Genomic DNA, 17,802 nt, shown 5'->3' with positions numbered 1-17,802 from the left:
GATTCAACCCAGGTTACCTGAAAAAGGAAGCACTGCCAAAGGGGGAGGGGTATCCATGGAAACTTTCATAAGCACCACCCCCTATACAACATATGCACCACAAACACCTGCTTTAGCCTGCGTGACAATTCTCACACTTGACGTTTTGAAAACTTGAGAGCTATGCAAAGGTAATTATGCAAGTAACCCAACATGTAAAGATTATTTTGGGGACTTTTCAACATTGAGGAAAAATTGGAAATTTCAGAAACATATTTGTATGTAAATACATGTTTCTCCATGTTTCTTTTGAGAAATAAATATGTCTCAAAAACAACAATATATAAATCGGTGGGTTGCGAATGCAACACCGGTTATCTGAAAAAGGAAGCACTGCCCAAGGGGGAGGGTTTTCTGCGCTCTTCCGTAGGAACCCAATCGAAAACATCACTCTATCAAAGCTGCCATTGGCCCCTGCGCACATCACTCAAAACATGTCCCTTCAATTGGTCTGAGCTCCTAATGTCCTTAGCCTGTTCCAAATAGCACCTGAGGGCCCACACAGGACAGAGCAGGTGAAGCTGACTCTCCTGGTCCGAAACAAAGGGAGGAGGATGAAAAGCCATCAACTCAATAGGCCTGTTGACATGAAAAGCAGACAGCACTTTCAGGAGGAACACAGGGTTAGGCGGTAGCGTGACCCTGGAACCATCTCCCACAAAACAAACACACCATGAGTGTACGTACAGGGCGTGTAACATGATTGCCAGCAAAAACATCTTGTGACACTAGCTTCAGCTCAGCTGAGTTCAGTGGCTCAAATGGGGCTTGGGAAAGTGCATCCAGCACTACATCAAGGCACCATGCGGGTAGTGAAGAGGCGAGAGGAGGCCATAGCCGCCGAGTTCCCTTCAGAAACTGCGCAGCCAGGAATTGAGACCCATGGGGCTCACCACATGAAATGTGGAGATGGCCTCCAGATACACTTTGATCGTAGACGGGGACTTACCCTGGTCCAACAGCTCTTGTAAAAATTGTAATATGACCGCAATGAGGCAATTAACTGGGTCTTGACTGCCGTCTTGGCAACAGGTGATAAATGTCCGCCAGTGGTAGGAATACTGCGACCTTGTTTAGGGAGCTCTCGCCGACTGAATAGTGGCTACTACCGTATTTGACAGACAATAAAATCAGGGACCAGACCCAGAGCTGGAGGAGGCCCAGATTGGGGTGCCAAAGCATGCCTTGCACCTGGGACAACAAGTCCGCTCTCACTGGGAGCTGCCAAGGCTCTTCATTGAGGAGGGCGATCAGGTCTTCAAACCAGAATCTGTGAGGCCACCGTGGGGCTATCAGTAGAACTGTCACTCGTTCTCCCCTGACCTTCTCCAGGACCACCGGGAGAAGGGGGAACAGTGGGAATGCGTAAAGGAGACAGCACAGTATAAAGGGACTGCTGCCTGCACTGCTGCCTGGGAGCCGAGCTCAGGAGACATCGATCTCCTAAAGGCTGCCTGCGGGGCTGGACCGAGGGTGTAACAGGGTAGATCCTGGCTAGCTACAGGGACTGTTCCCTCTCCTGAGGAGTGCACATCAGCATCTCCTTCATGGAGGGGCCGAAAGTAAAGCCCGGCGATATGGGCGCATCTATGAGGCGGGTCCTGTCCATAACAGGCACCTGTCTTGCTTGTGACAGCCAGGTCAGGCCAAGTCACATGACTCCACAGACAGCGGGGCTAAGGAGACCAGCACGGCGATGGTGGAGTTCACTCGGAGGAAGTCCACTAGGCCAGCTTCAGCTGCACCCTGGGTTCTGGCATAGGCCTCCCCAGCCTGAGACTGGGTGGGGGCCATTGCCGGACGGTCCCAGGTGGCTCTCAGTTCGTCCAGGAGGTCCGAGGCTCAGGCTGGGCAGCTGGGTCTTGGATTTTACTGCTGCTGCTAGTGCTCCTGCTGTGGAGGAAAAAACCCTGAAACTTGGGCAGTGCTTCTGACTTGAAAGATAATGACAGGTTGCGTATACAAACGTGGTTATCTGAGAAAATAAGCACTGCCCAAGGGCGAGGGGTTTTCAGCGCGCATCGCTGGAACACATCGAAGACTTTTGTCTATCAAAGCTGCCATTGGCCCATCACTCAATCAGGACCCTTCCGTTTCCTGTTTGTATAAAAAGTTGAGTCTGCACAAAGACTTCTTATTTTTGCCGGGAGCTAGAACTCCCACGCGACCTTGCAACCCTTGGGCAGTGCTTCTTTTCTCGGTAACCACAGTTGCATATGCAACCTATCGTTATCTTTCGAGTTAGAAGCACTGCCCAAGTGGGAGGGGTTACAGTATAACCAAACCGTCGCAAGGGAGGAGGCAGCGAGCTGGTAAGAGAGCCTGCCCTGAGGCGTACCTACTAGGAGCCGTACCAACTCTATGATAGAACCACAGGGGCCCCTTGGGGCCACATCTGGGCTGCCCAGACGAAAAGACCGTAGTCACGCTGAACTGGGAAGAAATAAGCAATGGTGTATCCACGTACCTTGTGCCTACCGGGAAGCCTAGTAATAGTGGCCTTCTGCTTTACTAGCAGGGCTAGGAGTGGGGCCAATACCAAGACCACATCATATCTCGCACCCTGTGCTCAACATACAGTGGGCTAACCAGACTGGATAGCCACTGCTGGATAGTTCAACTAAGCTATCAACAGGAGCAGTTATCCACTAAACTAAATAAGGAGTGGATAAGCTCAACTGTCTATTCCACTATACACTTCAGGAACAAGCTCATGCTTTTCCCAAGCACGCTCAACAGGGGCAGACAGGGATAGAAAAGGCCAGGAGCCAGTGCCTGACAGGCTACTGAGGGTCAACTGAAGCCAACACCGGATTCCCAATAGAAGGAACTGGGCCCGACACGTCCAGCCTGTAGAACCGAACAAAGGTGTGCGGCGAGACCCAATTCGCAGCCGCACAGATGTCTGCTAGTGGGGCGCCTTGAAAAAGGGGCCATGACGTGGCTACACCTTAATTCAAGTGGGCCACCAGGTGTTCAGGCACCGGGACTCCAGCTGACTGCTTTGAAAGCGCCTGGCCCCGTGTCCGTGCTCCGGAGGACACAAACAATTGGTCCGCTCCAAACAGCACCTGAGAGTCCGCACCGGGCACAACAGGTGTAGCCTACTGTCCTCCTCCGAAGAGAAGGGAGGAGGATGGAAAGCCATCAACTCAATAGGCCGGTTGATATGGAAAGGAGACAGCACTTTTGCGAGGAATGCAGGATTAGGCCATAGCGTAACCCTGGAACCATCTCCTGCAAAACAGACACACACAGGGTGAACGGACAGGGCGTGTAAAAAATGCTGTTTTCAGTGACACTAATCTTAGGTCAACTGACTGCAAGGGCTCAAACAGGGCCTTGGAAAGCGCGTCCAGCACTACATCAAGGCATCACGCAGGCAGAGAAGGAGCGGGGGTAGGCCTCAGCCTGCGCTCATCAAAAAAATGTGACAATGGAATCGGGGCACAGTCCAAGGAACTGCACCTGCTGAGTTGGCACAAGACAGCTATTCTCTCTGTTGACCCGAAGGCCCTACTCGGAGAGGCGGTCGAGGATCAGGCTTGTCTGGTTCTGAACCTGCTCCCTGGAGTTCGAACAGACCAGCCAGTCTAGATAATTGAGGACACGGACCCCCTGGCAACGCAAGGGGGCCAGCACTGCGTTCATGCACTTGGAGAAAGTGTGAGGGACTAGAGACAGGCCGAATGGGAGAACAGCAAACTTGAACACCTGACCTTTGAAGGCAAAGCGTAGAAACTTCCTGTGCACAATAGGGATGTGAAAGTAGGCATCTTTCAAATCCACCAAGGTGAACCAGTCTCCAGGCTTGATAGCCTGAGACATGGCACGCAGGGTGAGCATCTTGAAACGCAACACCTTGAGGTGGAAATTCAGGTACCTCAGATCCAAGATGGGGTGGAACACGCCATCTTTCTTGGGCACAAAGAAGTATGGGGAATAGAACCCCTTGTGCTGCCCCGGAGGGGGCACTTCACGGATCGCGCGTTTCTCCAAGAGAACGGCGATTTCGACGCAAAGCGCCACACACTGCAACGGATCCCTCACTCGCGTCCACACCACGTCTCTGAAGGGGGGTGGACAGGTCTGGAACTGTATGGAGTAGCCAACTGTTATAATCCTAATTGCCAATTGGAGAGTTGCTGGGGGTGTATGGGTGGGCCAGAGGCTGCTGGAACGCTTCAGGGCTGCGGCGCTGGAGGTGGAGGGGGCGGAGGTCCTCTGCCCTTCCTCTTGCCGCGGTTCCTGGCGTTTGGCCTGGCTCTACCGCGGTGGGCCTGGGTAGGCACCTGCCTGGCCGTGAGTTGCTGGCGCAGGTCAACAGGAGGGCGGGCCTCCCTCTCTGTCCCCTAATTGTTACAGAAGCCCCAGCAATTACTGGCCTGACAGAGGAGACAGATGGGCTAAGGGCTAGGTGGAAGCAGGATCCACCAAAGACCCGCCCTCGCTTGGAGAGGAGGACAGCCTGCAGGCTACGATGCAGGCTTCCAGGATGTAACTGGGACTCTGTGTGCTCTTGTGCATACTCCCGTGGTCTGCCCCCCAGTCCCAGACAGAGGGGGCAGACCATGTCACCACTCCAAGCGGTAACGTGTGGTTGCCACACACGGCACAGCGGCAGGGGCAGGAGGAGGAGGAACGGGGTCACTCCATCCCGTCAGTGCCACGCTCGTGAGTGTGCAGCGAGTGCTCCAGTCAGCGCGGGCACCAAAGGCACACCAGCAGACGAGTTGCTCTCACAACAGTGGAGTGCCTAGCAGGACTTGCCGCTGCAAGTGCGTCTGCACCAGCAATGCAACACAACACAGTTGGGGAGGGGCACTACGCACACATTACTGCACTGGGGCACTGGGTCGGAAAACCAGGGAACACTTCTACCGAGTTGTGCCTTTTCCTTTGTGGCAACAACACGGGAGGTCCCGAGGAGTAACACCAAGCACCCGCCGAAGTGCGCCGAACAAAGCACGGCACACTTCAAGCGCCACGTGGGCTGTACAAGCCTAGTCACACCATGTGTGCCGGGGGGAGTACCAGGATCACTGGGCGCTGCGCTGTTTGGGATCCAGAGGGCTCACGGTAGAAAAGCCACCAGCCGAAGCAGGGCTTATCACACCAGAACCACTACACGGATGAGTGAGCGCAGCAGAGCTCAATGCAGTAAACTAGAAGAGTGAGACCTCCTACAGCCGCAGGCATGGGCTGTAGTGCAGGCGCAAGCCGGCGGAGGAGCTCCTCTCGTGGGCGAGGTCTCTTATGATAGACTGAGGCTTAGGCCGGGCAGCGGCCTCGGCTATTACTGCCACTGCATGCACTCTCGCTGTGGAGGAAAATGTCCTGTGGACAAAAAACAACACAGCTAACTAGCCTGAATAATAATAATGATAATATTAATATTAAACGACTAGCAGTCGTGTAAAAGCCGAGATGAACCGAGGTGCCGACGGACTTCTGTGGTGTTCACGGAACAAAACAGCATGGCTAATTTAAATTAAATAAAAATAGCACAACAGCACACAACTGTAGCGAATCGGTGGGTGGATGGTACTATTTGTACTACCAGCCAGCCGAAAAATGCAAATTCTGTTTTTTATTAACAAACACAGAAGCTCTCAGCTGTTTTCATGAACCAAGGCGAAGGGCAAAAAGAGGAAGTCTTTGTGCAGACGTCACCTTTTATACAAACAAGAAGTGGAAGGATCCTGTTTGAGTGACAGGCACAAGGGCCAATGGCAGCTTTGATAGACAAAAGTCTTCCATGCATTCCAGCGATGCGTGCTGAAACCCCCTCCCCACCTTGGGCAGTGCTTCTAACTTGAGAGATAACCTCTATAGTTACTGATTCTTTAAGGGCTGATTGGAATAAGGGAAAACCATGTGTTTTTATATTACTTATTTATGCCTTTATCCAAATAATTATCCAATTGAACTTATACAAGGATACATGTATTACACTTTATATTAAGTTTAATACAAGTAAAGTAAATTATATGAGATGCATATCATGGATGTCTTTCTTGGCATCATTCTCCACCAACTTCAGAATGTTAATAAACTGTGCCTGGTGAACTCTAAAGTGGTTAATTAATTAATCTTTGCAAGAATCAAGTTCTCACAATGTTCTCAATGTAGTCCTTTTCTGTAGTCATGAACCCAAATGCAGGGTTTGATGCAGGGTTCTCATTCTACCTGTCAGCAGTAAAACCAGAAATTAATCTTCTACACAGTCAGTATTTTTCTTTTTCTCGACATTAACATGTGATAATGAATGTACATATTCCACAAACTTTTCTGCTGCCGTTGTAATAAGAGAAACTGCAAGCTTCACTGCTTTCTGCTTTGCCTGCCAGTGTAATCGGGCCCCTTATGGGAAGATTTATGTAGGGGAATAAATGGGAAAACAATAGAATAATCTAATATTAAGCCCTGTAGTAGCACTGTTATTGTGTGATGGATACACTACAACTAATCTTCTATAATAATAAAAAAAAACAATATAACAATAATAAATGTAATAATAATAATTGAATCAGTTGGCAATATGTTTGATATGTGTTATATGATATTTAAGGGGATTATCCTCTTATTTCATTGTAGGATTGATGCAATGGCAGCCAAGTCAATAGATATTGCACAGATATTTAATTCATCCAGTGAAATAAAGGAATCGGTTTTGTTAGAAATATACAGACTTCAGATATATTAAAATTTCTTCTGCATCTTGTTTTAACCTTCTGGTCAATTAATTCCATTGATCCTTGTTAGCAAATAAAAGGAGAAATTATCTGCATAAATTTGTAATCACAACACATTTTTCCCTGTGTTCTTTTTTATATATTTTTTATTAGTATTTTATACTGTTTCTCATATTTTCACCTTTGGAAAGCCCCAGGCAAGCAATGATTCTTCCAGAACTTCTTTGTGAGTCTGGGGCCAACCTGAGATTCAGCTTTTCAGGTCTCAGGTTTCATTTCAAATAACGATGCTAAATCACTTTAAATATTTATAGACACCTGCTGTATACAAACCTTTCAGCTGGCCAATTTAATATTAATCATTCTTTAGAGCTGTAAGGTTGAAATACAGAGCAGACAAGAAGTCAATGACACATCAATTCAGATAAAACAAATGGCCTTTGGACTTTACCTAAACTGAAAATAGTCTTACATGCTGCATTGTTGTTCTCAGATAAGAGTCTGCCTTTCAGAAATTTTGAATTGTAGAATTTAGAATTAATTACATTTTTTCAGGGATATTTCTTGATTTTTCTACTTCTGGTAAAACCTTCCATTAAGTTAAACTAGATATAAATTTGAGTTGAGTTTACTTAAGGTCTTTTTTTCATCCAGTTTTGAAAAGTTAAAATGATAGTAATAACGAAGTTGCTGAATCAGTGAATTTTCTGTGATTTTGGCAAGAAAGCAAGTAATGGCGATATGAGCATTAGCGTTCAAATCATTTATGTTTTTGTGGGTTCTTTTCTTCATTTAAAAGTAGTTGATGTGTTTTTATTCCTTTCTAGGTATGATCTTAAAATGCTCCACATTTGGGTGTGTCTGTTATTAATTTACCCCTAGGACTACTAATGGCAAATCTTCCAAAACACTTAAAGTAGAAAATTACATTATCTGTTCCAATTAATTAAAACTGTTTCTTGTTTGTTTGAAATGCAATTAAAACTTGTGACCTTAGTGTTTATACAAAATAAATAGACAAAAAAACAACAACAACAATAACCATACTAATGAACAATTTGAAGCACAAAAGCCCATCCTCTACCTTTTCTGGTGTGTACAATAAATGGCCTAAAGTGTTAACAGAAATCTCTAGAGGATGTCACAGATCTAATAAAACTCACAGCATCATACCAAATCCATTATAAAAATAAATGTATTTGATATGGTTAGAAGATTCAAAAGACAAACCCGGTAATTTTAGGTAATTTCTTCCTTTTAGAGAAAATATATCCTGTTGCAACTTATTTTACCTTAATATCTTAATAGAAAAAAAAAAATTATTTCCTGGAAAAAAAGCCTTTTAACTGGTTTAACTGATATGAAAAGGGATGCAAAGGAATGCAAGCACTTTAATTTCCTGGTAACAGAAATGGGCAGCTTTCAGTCAAATCCTTGAAAGTATATTGCAAAACAAAGCTCAGCACATCCTGGTTTTTCTACAAAATATTAACTGTTCTTTTATTTAGTTGTATTGCGATAAAGCTTCTCAGAATTCCTCAGCCGAACAATTCTACAGACAACATTTAATATATCCCAGTCTGTGCATAATTGCTGACTGGAAGAGTGCAAAGTTTGAATCCTCACAAAACAGACAGAATATGAGCTGTTTGTGAGCCTTTCTTATTGAAAACGCTAAGAACCATCATCGGTGCCTAGTTAAGCAAAATATAAATCAGTCAGGATTTCTCTGTAGAATCTGATGCCGAACGGTAAAAATTATAATAGAAACCCAGCTGGTCTCTTCTGAAGTCCCAGCGGTGAAGCTGCGGTGTTGTAAGTTCTCATTGATACGCTCTTGCATGCTTCAGCTCAGGACAAAATGTTTGCACCAAATACCCCATCTCCTTAAACAATAATGGACTTGCAGAATGCTCAACAGAGACTCGTTTGCCCTTCCTATTCCTGTGCTTGGACTTCACTGTTCTCATCTGAAAGAACACTTGTTCTGCATCAGCACAGTGGAGAAGCACGGCCAGCAGGGAAAGCAGTTAGCTGTTCAACCCTCAGAGAACTATAGGCTGATGATTGAGGCACGAGGTGTGCTACGTGAGGACTAGATGGATCATGATCAGTTACAGATTCTGCTCTCACATTTGCTCAACAAAAGTTGGTGTAGGTTACATAGCAACAAACTTTTTTGACCAATAGCAGAGAGGTTTGCTGTTAATATTAACCATATTGAATTTTTGTATTGGTAAAAACAGCGATTTGGAAGTGAAAAATGAAGATAAGGATGAAGAAGAGGAGGAGGATTTAGATATAAGGGGGGTGCGACAGTACAGTTTCTTTAATTCGGCTGGTCTACATAAATGTCAGAATCCCGATTTGGACCCAATTGACAAAACTTCCCAAGAGAAAACAGCTAACATTAAGAGTGACGCAGAAGTGAGTGGTCCGAGATTTATTCCATGCAGCACAATAGTGACAATTAACCAAATGCCTATGGTACATTGAGCAATTCATATGAAGAAATGACTTTTGAAAGCAAGCACGTTTCCCTGTACTGTGGTTTTGATGGGTGGTGCTTGTAAAATTGATATCCTTTGAATAGTTGTTGTTTATTTCCATTTGTATTTTTGTGTTTTTGGGTGCATGGTTGATTTTGAAAATAATAGATGTTTTGAGGATGAAAACATGAGTTCCTTAGCTAATACACATTTCTTTAGTCATTCCAAAAATATATTAATCATGGAAAGATATAAAAATGTCTTAGGTTTCTTGTGTTATATGTGGATTTCATACAAACGTAATAAAAAAAAAAGTAAAATTAAGTAATTTGCTGGGGTAGAAATGCGATCATTTGGGTTAGACAGCTGTAGTCCTGACGTGGAGTGTGTGCCCCTTGATGTTAGCGCTCTGAATGTTAAATCACAGTTCACTAAACTTCCACCCACAGATCTGTTGCATTCACTGCTGGAAGTTAATGGCTTGATACTGAGAATCAGTGACACCAAAGTTTCCTTTTTAACAGAGACAGACATGTGAGAAGGTTTGGCCTGGGAGAGAATAACTGATGGACTAAATTCTGACAGGCCTTCCAACACATTCACAGTTGCTGGAAGTCTTAAATGTAATTGTTTGACTGCCTTCAGAGGGAAGACTCATATTTCTGATTGTCTCCTGTCCTTTCGCAAAACTTGCATTTGCCAAAAACAGCATTAAAAACTGTACCTGGACAGAGGTAGATGATGGGTGGAGTCACTTGAACTGACTTCAAGTATCAGATGAAAGAGTGCATTTTGGAATCAACAGAATATTTGAGGGAAAGAAAGACTGCATGCAAGCCAGCCTCTTAAATGAGTTTCCACAATCGAGTAGGACAAGTAGGAAAATTCCTGTAGAACTGTTGTAAAACATTGCATGTACAACTGATTGACAGGGTCACAATAAATTGTGTATAGAGCATCCGCTTCATAGCAGCAGGTTTTTATCCTTGCAAAGCTGAAAATGAAATTTAAGAGCAACCAATGATTTAGTATGCACAAGCAGCAAACATAAACAGAAAACCATCTAGTGCCCAATAGCTTAACAAGCTTTAACGGTTCATCACCACTGTTAACAAGCTTGTATATTTTTGCATATTCCTGGTATCTCTGGGGGCTGTGAAAAAACCTGCTAAATGAGTGAGACACTAAAAAGTTTAAATTCTTTGTCAGCATTTCTACAGCTTTTCTAGATCATAAATTAATGGAAGATATGTGTACAAGGACTTGTTCTTCCCAGGCATTACTTTGCAGCTATCGGTTCCAATTCTGAGCTGGCTGCAGTTTAGATTAATGTTGTCACTTAATGGGAGCAGTGCTTTGGCCATTGCTACCACTGTTTCACTTTTCAATCCTGAATTCGCTGATACAGTTTTCTGTAGGGAAGTGCTGGAATAAAGTACTACAATACAAAGTTGTTTCATGTAGCAACATTTGCACTTTCATCTATATCTAAGGAATACCATGAATCACAGAGTCCATGAACATGCAAGGAGCAATACCGTGGTTTAGTAATGCCATATATTGTGCATGATGCAGGCTCACTTTTTTTTCAAACCGGTTTCCTCCTTTGAAGTACAGAATGCACTACTTTGTGGCAGGCAATGTGCCTACTCAGTGCATCAGTCATTTTAGGCACAGTATATTTAATGTCATGATGGGGCATTGGTGGAAATGTTCGTGCAATTTCATGTGTTTGTCTATGTTCACCTGCTGAACAAGGTGGGTGGGGTGTGCAAATATTTTGCATTTACCTGCCAGCAATTGATCTGTTGTCTCCTACCACTGGTCTAATCTGGTATTTTCAGTAAATCTCTTACAATCTACTTAACTAAACTCTAAGAACTGTGACATGCCTCAGTCAAATTCAATCTAGGCTTCACAGCAATCCCAAGTGGACAAGCAAGCATGAGTCTTAACCCGGGACCCAGTGGAAATACACGATTAGTTTCATTTATTTACAATGAACATGGGGATAGTATTGAATATTCCTCCATTGGAAATTTATATTAAAAATACAAATCAATTTGCACCCCTCCCCCTGCCAAAACAAATATATAATTAAACTATCCCAGCATCAGGACCATCAACAGCAGTGTGGACCTTTTCACAGAGCAGCAGAGAAGTGGGTGTGACATTGTGCCCAAAGTAGTTCAGTGTCAACAAATTTGAGTGATTGTCCTCTGCTATAAAATTATTGTATTTGTTTTTTTAAAAGGATTTGTGCCCAATTTAATTTCCACAGCTTATTACTATAATGGTGATTTCAAATAATTCAATATAATTTCAAATTTTCTTTGCAAATCTAACTTATTGACATAATATCAGCATTTGTTTTAGCTTTATCAGTTTGGAGTAGGTTGTCTAGATTCTAAATATAAAGTCTTATTTGAAAGTGATTGCAAACTCGGCAGGGGGGTGAACTTTGCAAGGCTCTGTATATACTATTTTCTTAACCGCTGAGTTGGAATCGTTATAACGTCAAGCTGAGCAATGGCTTTAATTCAAGATAATGCTAATTTGGGAAGAAAAAAATAGACATAAGCATGACATTCTATGGTGCACAGTAGGTTAAACCTGAAGTTTCTCAAAATATTTTTTGTTGTTGTTGCGATTTAATTAAGCCTTCATCCAACTGTTAATTTTCTCTTCGCTTCCTGAAATTGGCATGCTCAGATATAGCTGCAACCTCTTGTTGGTGCCAATCTGCTGCTACCTACTCCCTTGACTTGTGCTGGTGATTTATTTATTTTTTGTTCATAAAAAAAGAAGAATAAAATCTCAATATCTCTCAGAAAGAGCACCCCTCTCTGCTATTATAGGGAAGTTTTATTATCCAGTGAGACTGCAATCCCTATAGTTTTAGAGTTCTTCCCAGACTACTTTCTTCACAGCACAAACAATTGCCTTCTGCTACAGTATAAGCAGTGAGGTGGTTCGTACTGACATTTACCTATCAGGACCTATATGGCTTTCTCTATGGCTTTTGACTTTAAAGTCCATATGGCTACTCTTGCCAGCATCTTTCAATGTAACCACTAATGTATTAGCTTTCATATGAGGTTTTAAAGATGGTTTAGTCTGGTCCTTTTTCATACTTTGAAGCTTGGATGATTTATAAAACATATGTGTAGACACGTCTCTCAACAGCAGGTCTTGGAATTTGCTTGTAGGATGAAATCATATCAATATTCAAGGATTTGCTGTGTAAAGTAGTGGACACAGTTGGTTCTAGTGGAGGCATATATGTATTGTTAAAAAAAAAAAACATGGAACCAAGCTGTATATCTCTAATTACACAAGCAGTGGAGGAGACTTTGTATCGGCAATGCCAATTGCCTTTGGGATGTTGAGTTATGAGAACCTGGTCATGAGAATCAGTGAAAGGATCCATCTTGTACCAAGAGAGCCGATGGAGGACTGTTTCTTGAACATGTACAGAATAAGTCGTCCAAAACTGAGCTTCAACATGCTGAGAAGTAAACAAGAACATAGCATTGTAGATCAGAAAAAATAACAGTATGAGGCTAGAGTAATTTTGCATGGTCTTATGAAGATTTTATGTAGATTATTTAAATATTTATATATATTTCCTATATGAAACTTTGCTGCTGGTGGGAAATCTATCGTGTATGTTACCTTAAGCCCATATACTTCTGTGGCTGCATCTCTGCGTACATGTGCGAGCGTCCTACGCAGACGTTTACATTGGTGTCTGCCAACATACTTGCACATAAGGTTGACGCGGCCATAGGGGGCAGTGTCGCATTAACACATCACAATCTACAGAAACCCGTTTCCTATGGTGCACCTAGGGTTGTATGGATGTAAATCAACACATAGTGTTAATGACATATTACAGAAACTACACACACACACACACAAATTGCCATATTGCATCCTGTATTTGCAGATCTATATTGTCTTGCTATAGTTGACTAGATACTTAACACTAGAACCACCATAGCCACTTTTTCAATTCCCAAGTAAATCTCTCTGCATATGTGAATTTCTTATGTTACTAAATATTTGAATTAAATACATATACGCCGACCCACAGTTTATGCAGGCTAAACTGAATAGTAGCACACAATCTAGTCTTTGTAATACAATTAGTAATCATGAAAGATTTATAAACATGTTGATTGGTGAAACATATGATTTTCTACACATCATATATTCATTATTTTCATTATGTGTTGTATTAGATTTGACTGTATTGCCTGTCCTGATCGGCTCAGCAAGTTTCTAACTTTCCTTTGGAATTAAATCTTGATCACGTTGCACCCCCGTCTAGACCTTTGCTATGTACCTGCCCATTTTCTATGTTTTCTAGCCTGCAGGACTGCACAGAGCCACCGCTAGCTATCCTAGCATCAGGACCATGGACTGCAGTGTGGAAATTTTCATAGAGCAGGAGAGAAGTGGGTGTGACATTGTGACATTCTGCCCGAAGACACAGTTTTTTTTTGCAATAGAAACTTAAACAATTTTAATTGTTTCAAAACAAATGAAACATTGGAATAGATGTCTGTCAGGTTGTTCACAGCTGTAGCATAATCACTTTTCCATAACAACTGTCTTTGAGTAGCCTGGTGGAGTTGAAGATGTAGTTGCAAATACATTCTCCCGTGTATAGGCTTATTTTGTTATGATTTTTTGGGCTCCAATGCTCGGACTAATACTAATAATAATATGAATCTACATTTAAGAATTGTTATTAAAACGAATAGTGAAACATTGCAGCTCCTATGCGATCATCATTTAGTCAATATGTTGGGATTTCTGTCAGGAACCTCCACACACAACGTAACTGAAAGCACATGTGTGTAAGTCGGTATTACTTTATAACACCTTCAAAAAAATATTTGCAATTAAATTATTTTGAAATGTAAATCTGTATTTTATTCTATTTGTATTTCATATTACTTTTATTTTGTATGTGTGTAGTTCTACTGTTTGACTGTTTTGACTGTTTGAATTTGAAGAGTCTTCCTACTTCTACAACACTTTTGGAACAATGCCCCGCCCACACAACGCCACACCCACCAACAGTAATACCGGCCACCGCGGCAAATTCTTCTACGGTATATCGATATTAAAAATCTGTCACCAGTACAGCCCTATCCATTACATTTCCTGATAGAAATATTTAAAAGAAAACAAGATACCAGAGCAATTGCTGTTACAAAACTGACAGTGCCATTGCCTTTTCTCATTATTTCTAGGTGATCTTAACAGGTAAAATATGGAATGAAATGTTACAATTGTAATTCCATATATATATATATATTGTGGCAGTGTGAGAGGCAAGGCTGGGGTTAGGGCGGGTCTTTCAGTGGAGGAGACTACAAAACCCCTCCTCCAAGACTCCAAACCCCAGAAGCCAGCAGGGCTCCTGATGGCCATAGAGCGAGAGAGTGGAAGAGCAGGAGAAAGAAGGGCTAAGCTCATAGTTGATGGATTCACTGGCTTATGACCCTTTTTCTGGACCTGGACCATTCTCCCTCTTGAACCCCGGACTGTCTGACAACCTCCCACTGGTAACGAACTTTGATTACGGACTATGACTATGAACCTGCCTTGCCCATGTTATGCTTCTGTCTGCCTGGTGTTCGGCTCTACCGACCAGGGCATTTACTGTTATTATTTGTTTTGTAGTTAGGGATTGTTTACGTTTAGTTAGTGCTCGGACAGAGCTAGGTTTTGTTTTGCTTTTTGACACTGTGCCTGCCATTAAGGGAAGCAATAAAACAACAGCAAGCCTTTTTTGTACCCTTTGCCTGCCTCCCTACTGTGTGTTTCAAGACCAGACCCTGCCTACATGCAGCCCTTTCTTGTGACGGGCCCCCCAACCCATTACAATTGGTGGAGAATGCGGGCATAGGCTGTGTGGTCTGGATCAAGAAAAGAGATACACACGCAAGGTTGTTTTGAAAATCCAAAGCCAAACAACAAAGGCAGGCACACAAAATGGCAGCGGTGGAAAACAAAGTGGAGATCGGTGCTGACTGGATGTTTAATCCCAGCTCTCCACTGTGGCTGAAGACAGAAGGCCTCAAATACCTGCACCTAACCACTTGCTCCTTACTGTTGGAGTTTCTGGGCTATTCCTGACAAGCTGCAGGTGATCCAAGGAGGTCAGTCTGACATGAAGACAGCTGTGCAGGAGTTGCTGGATTTCATGGAGAAACAGAGCCAGTAACAGCAGGAGGACAAGGCCATGCAGCCAGAGAAGGCAAAGCTCTCGCCGGTGCCCCGCTTCCAGCCTGAAGGAGAAGAGGAAGGGCCTCTTCAACTGCAGTCTTCCCCAACCACTGATTGCAAGGTCTGTCCAGTGTGCCTTGCAGGGGAAGAGTGGTGTTTCCAAGTTGGACAACCTGGGCATGTTTTGCCTGACGGAGAGGAATACTGGGAAGGGGGAAGAGCCTTACCAGTAGAATGCTGTCTGGAGCCTGAGGAGAAAGAGGAGAAGCCTCCGTCTGTCCCAGAGCTGGAGACAGAGCAGGAGACGTCGCTGACGTCCTGCATTGAGAAGGAGGTCGAGCTTCTCTCCCTCTCCACCCCAGAGAGAGGGTGGAGTTAAATGCCTTCCCTGAGCCTGAAGATGAGGTGGAGTTTCCCTCCCTCACAGAGCTGCAATGGGAGGAACTGGTGCCTTGGCAAAAGACACCAGGAGAAGATGAGGAACTGTTTCTTCCACTATGGCCGGTACATGAGGAAGACCGGCCAGGGAGAGAGGAAGAAGAGGACCTGCTTCTTCCACCATGGCCGGTACACGAGGAAGACCGGCCAGGGAGAGAGAAAGAAGAGGACCTGCTGTGGCTAGAGCAAGAGAGCCTCTGGCCGTGTCTGCCGCTGGAGCCACAGAGGGCCAATGTGTTCCTGCCGCAAGAGCCACAGAGGGCCGAGGTGTTCCTGCCGCAGGAGCCACAGAGGGCCGAGGTGTTCCTGCCGCCGGAGCCACAGAGGGTGAAACCCGAGTATCCAGTGTCCAAGAGGGAGGAGCCCGAGTGTCCAGAGCCCCGGAGGGAAGAACCCGAGTATCCCGTGTCGGAGAGGGAGGAGCCCGAGTGTCCAGAGCCCCGGAGGGAGGAACCTGAGTATCCCGTGTTGGAGAGGGAGGAGCCAGAGTGTCCAGAGCCCCGGAGGGAGGAGCCCAATTATCCTGAAGATGAGGAAGAGGTGCTGCCTTCCTCGTCCCACTCCAAGGGTGAGTGTCCGGCACCATACCTGGTGGAAGAGTATCCGCCACCGTGTCTGGCAGAAGAGAGTCTGCCCCTCAGCACTGAGGAGCTACCAGCAGAAGATGACTTCAGGAGGGAGTCACCATCTGTCTCTTCAGAGGCCACACCTGAACAGGAGGTGCCTACAATCCAGGAGAAGGCATCACCTGTTGTCCCCTGCACTGAATCAGAGGGGAAGATTATACCAGGCCCTGAATCTGGGGAGCAGCCGGGGCAGCCGGAGGAGCCGCAAAAGGAATAGCACCCGCAGACGCTGCAGTTAACAGTGTCGGGATCCCGGAAGACAGAGGAGTCACAGCAACCAGAGGGTGAAACTCTTGTGCTTCCTCCAACAGGTCTCCGTGACATCCAGAGTTCCTGTCCTCGACCTGAGTTCCTGGCTGCAGAAAAGGAGATGGAGACACCTCAGCGTGCCCAGGACCTGCTGTGTCTCCAGGCTGGAGCAGAGACTGGAGGGGAGCCAAGTGATGCTGTGGCAGCAGAGAGGTCTCCGCCAGACCAGCCTGGTTCCTGGAGGGACCAGGGAGCAACAAGTCCTTACCCTGGACTTGACGCTGGGGGGGAGCCACCTTCAATGAAACCGGGGACATGCCAGTCCACCCCGAGGATCAGATGGGTGTGATATGGAGAAGGACAGGACATGGGGGAATGGCACATCCACCGCGAGGATGACCCAGCAGATGGAGACCCCATCTGGCTCTTTGGCCATCCCACCTGCCCCTTGTGTCTTTTGGAGGGGGGCTTGGCCGTGGTATGGCCGTCATTGTGTGTGCCCATGGCTTCACTCTTGAGGGGGAGGCTATGTGGCAGTGTCAGAGGCAAGGATGGGGTCAGGGCTGGTCTTTCAGTGAAGGAGACTACAAAACCCCTCCTACAAGACTCCAAACCCCAGAAGCCAGCAGGGCTCCTGATGGCCATAGCCCCGCCCACCACTTCCCCTATAAAAGGAAGAAGGAAGCGAACCAGTGTGTGCATGCTTGGCTAGGGTAGCAAGGTGCACAGGAGGGCGAGAAGACAACGGAGAGAGGCGAGAGCGAGAGCGAGAGCGAGAGCGAGAGCGAGAGCGAGAGCGTGAGAGTGAGAGTGAGAGTGAGAGTGAGAGTGAGAGTGGAAGAGGAAGAGCAGGAGAAAGAAGGGTAAAGCTCACAGTTGACAGATTCACTGGCTTATGACACTTTTTCTGGACCTGGACCATTCTCCCTCTTGAACCCCGGACTGTCTGACAACCTCCCACTGGTAACGAACTTTGATTACAGACTGTGACTACGAACTTGCCTTGCCCCTGTTATGCTTCTG

Source organism: Amia ocellicauda, chromosome 3 (assembly GCF_036373705.1).
Source record: "Amia ocellicauda isolate fAmiCal2 chromosome 3, fAmiCal2.hap1, whole genome shotgun sequence".
In the NCBI taxonomy this organism is placed as follows: domain Eukaryota; kingdom Metazoa; phylum Chordata; class Actinopteri; order Amiiformes; family Amiidae; genus Amia; species Amia ocellicauda.
Note: the sequence above shows the minus strand (reverse complement) of the source record.